The following is a 4079-nucleotide window of genomic DNA, read 5'->3' as shown; positions in this document are numbered from 1 at the left end:
ACACAGACACACAGACACAAGTCGTATATATATATAGATTTATATGTTTTTGGAATCAGGAAATGATATAGAATAAGATGAACGTAATTTTGGATCGTTTTAATTAAAAAATAATTTATTACAACTTTCAGATTTTTAAGCCACCAAGCTGAAATGCAATACCGAAGTCCAGCCTTCGTCAAGGATTGCTTTACAAAAATTTCAATCAATTTGATTGAAAAATGAGGGTGTGACAATGCCGCCTCAACTTTAAAAAAAGCCGGATATGACGTCATCAAAGGTATTTATCGAAAAAATGAGGAAAAAAAATCCGGGGATATCATTCCCAGAAACTCTCATGTAAAATTTCATAAAGATCGGTCCAGTAGTTTGGTCTGAATCGCTCTACACACACACACGCACAGACACACACAGACACACACAGACACACACAGACACACACACACACACACGCGCACAGACACACACAGACACACACAGACACACACAGACACACACACACACACACACACACACACACACACACACACACACACACACACATACACCACGACCCTCGTCTCGATTCCCCCTCTATGTTAAAACATTTAGTCAAAATCTGACTAAATGTAACAAGTCGCGTAAGGCGAAATTACAACATTTAGTCAAGCTGTCGAACTAACAGAATGAAACTGAACTCACTGCATTTTTACAGTACAAGAGCGTATACTCGTAGCATCGTCAGTCCACCGCTCGATGCAAAGGCAGTGAAATTGACAAGAAGAGCGGGGTAGTAGTTGCGCTGAGAAGGATAGCACGCTTTTCTTTATCTCTATTCTTTTTAACTTTCTGAGCGTGTTTTTAATACAAACATATCACATCTAATGTTTTTGGAACCCACAAGGAATAAGATGAAATTGTTTTTAAATCGATTTCGGAAATTTTATTTTAATAATAATTTTTTATATTTTTAATTTTCAGAGCTTGTTTTTAATCCGAATATAACATATGTATATGTTTTTGGAATAAAAAAAATAATGAAGAATAAGACGAACGTAAATTTGGATCGTTTTAAAAAAAAAATATTTTTTTTACAATTTTCTGAATTTTAATGACCAAAGTCATTAATTAAATTTTAAGCCACCAAGCTGAAATGCAATACCGAAGTCCGGCCTTCGTCAAAGATTGCTTGGCCAAAATTTCAATTTGATTGAAAAATGAGGGTGTGACAGTGCCGCCTCAACTTTTACAAAAAGCCGGATATGACGTCATCAAAGGTATTTATCGAAAAAAAGAAAAAAACTTACTGGGATATCATTCCCAGGAACTCTCATGTCAAATTTCATAAAGATCGGTCCAGTAGTTTGGTCTGAATCGCTCTACACACATACACGCACAGACAGACAGACACACACACATACACCACGACCCTCGTCTCGATTCCCCCTCTACGTTAAAACAATTTAAGTCTTTACATAAATTTGGTTATGACCTGGTTCAGCTGAGACCTCCGTAAGACAATCGGAAAAGATAATTTGGTCGCTTTTCTGTAGAAAGTCAAACCTACGATAATTCAAGAAAGATGCTTACTCTTTCAGTTAAAGATTTACCGAACTAAGCTACTCTTTAAATGGTATTTCGACTTTTTAAATGTGTATAGAAGGTCGCTTTCGCATACATTGGTGGGCGTTGGTCGAGGTTTTTCAACGCTACTTCAACCGGTATAGCTATGCGGAATGTGGGTGGGCGACCCGCGCAATCTCAAAAATCACCAGATCAACTCAGTATAGGCCGTTGAGTCTAAAACATATCCGTTACCAAATGTCGTTACAGGCAATTAATTTTAAATAATCGTGCAGACTGGTGAACTAGATACGAGACAAACCAACACGTGACTGCCAACACGATGATCACAAAATAATACATGAAAACAAGAACGCAGACGGAGATGGGAGACACTGCAGTCTGCAGTGTACTGGGTTCTTCTTCTGACTACTTGTTTATACGCACCTTTCATTGCGAGGTCTAAATATACATCTACTACCAGGAGCTCCCAGAATATATGCGGTGGTAAGTGGGAACCCAACTTGAAATTCCATTCATCACGCCGCGGCATTTTTAATGGTGAAGAAGATAACTCGTGACAGGATGATCCTTGTTGTCGTCCTTGCCTCCGCTTCCTAGGGGCGCTCAGTTGGCATGTGTGTGTAAAAGCTCCAAGTTCACTGGATGTTGGAAGTGTTAGATGAACTTGTGCATCTTCACAAACTGCGAGAAGGCGCTTGTAGCCGATAAAAGTTAAGCCTTTCGCAAGGAGCTAGTGTCGAGGCAAATGGCCTTGTGCTCGCTTCATATCAATACATGTAATACCAAAGCCATCCAGCCTGGCCGAGGAAAGGTAACGTGAAGGACGCAAAGGCTCTGAACTAACTCTGCTGAACCCTGGATGTTACAGAGTATACTAGTAAGGCGCTGACCTATCGTGATGAGATGAGAGCTGTTATTTGGCTCCCAGCACATTTCATATTGTTAAGAACTTGGCCCAGCAAAGGTAACGTAGAGTACCCACAGAGGCAACATCGATTAACCCTTATAAATCACAAAGCAAGGTAGATATTGTCATCCGTATGTTTGTTTCTCCTTTTAGGATCACCACTATAAGCTCATAGCTTGTTGTTGATCCTAAACATGCTTACTATATAGTATATCCATAAATTGTTGAATACAATACTGTTTAACACTTTCTACCCCACCTATGGTGACCATTTTTTTTTAGCCGAGACCAGCTGTGCTGCAGCAGGTCACTCAGAATTGTATTAACTGTGCAGTAACTGTGCATCAACACGCTGGAATGCAGGCGTTATAGATGGACGTTACAGGAAGCGACTGAAGCTAACAGTCTGAGCGAATAATATCCGTACCTGCTCAGATAGAGCCATATGAGTGGGTACGGATATATCCGTTCCTGGGAGACAAGAGATAAACAAAAGCAAGCTAGCATGACCTCGCTCTCGCTCTTACTAGAGTCACTACGGTCGAGTTACATCATTTTAACTTTGCAACCGAATCGTCCTTGTTCGGTTATGAAAGGCGTTTGGTAACGGGAGCCCGGCGTTAGAAACATGAGCCGAGTCATTTTACGCGAATCTAAATATCTTTGTTCCCACAAAGATGACGTTCGCAAGGGGAAAACAAGATAGAACATGCAGAACAGAAAAGGCTGTAAAACCTTCAATATATACGTTCGTTTTTTTCTGTGAACGATTATTCAGCGTCGTCGCCAGGAATTATAAACAAAACACTACGGAATTCATAACTTCGTAACGGAGCATATTACATTGTAACTTTGCAACCGGTATGTTGACTAATACTTGTCAAACACAGCAAATCCTCACATGCACACACCGGCTCACAATCCCACTAACACATAGTACGCACGCACGCACGCACGCACGCACGCACGCACGCACGACCGAACGCACACACACACACACACACACAAACACACACACACAAACACACACACACACACACACACACACCTGGAAATTGATTGTGATACGTCCGTACCAGAACAATGACGTCATAATTATTCCTCAACCCAGCACACACACACACACACACACACACACCACACACACTCACTCACTAGAATGGGAGGATATATTCCTTTATTACTCGAAAGCATGCCAATTTTGCGACTTTTGCCATATTTGCCTCTTTCATACGGGATTGGCGGCAGTGTGGAAAGAATTCAAGGCGGGATTCTTGGTGCACATGAATGTTTTGGCGGGGAATGCCCAGTGATTTCGTGCACAAACAGAACTAATCGTAATGTAAACTGTCTGAAGCTCGCGATACACATTTCTGATCTACAGTTAATCAAATAAGTCTGGGCTTGTTTATTCAGAGAGGGTTGACTGACAGACGGTCAAAGAGAAATTACATATGTGGACATCTCGTAGTGCAACACTGGAGCTCCACAGTGAGAAATAAAAACTAAGAGAGAGAGAGAGAGAGAGAGAGAGAGAGAGAGAGAGAGAGAGAGCAAGAGAGCGAGAGAGAGAGGGTGAGAGAGAGAGAGAGAAGAGAGAGGAAGA

The sequence above is a fragment of the Littorina saxatilis genome, linkage group LG2 (genome assembly GCF_037325665.1).
Source record: "Littorina saxatilis isolate snail1 linkage group LG2, US_GU_Lsax_2.0, whole genome shotgun sequence".
In the NCBI taxonomy this organism is placed as follows: Eukaryota; Metazoa; Mollusca; class Gastropoda; order Littorinimorpha; family Littorinidae; genus Littorina; species Littorina saxatilis.
Note: the sequence above shows the minus strand (reverse complement) of the source record.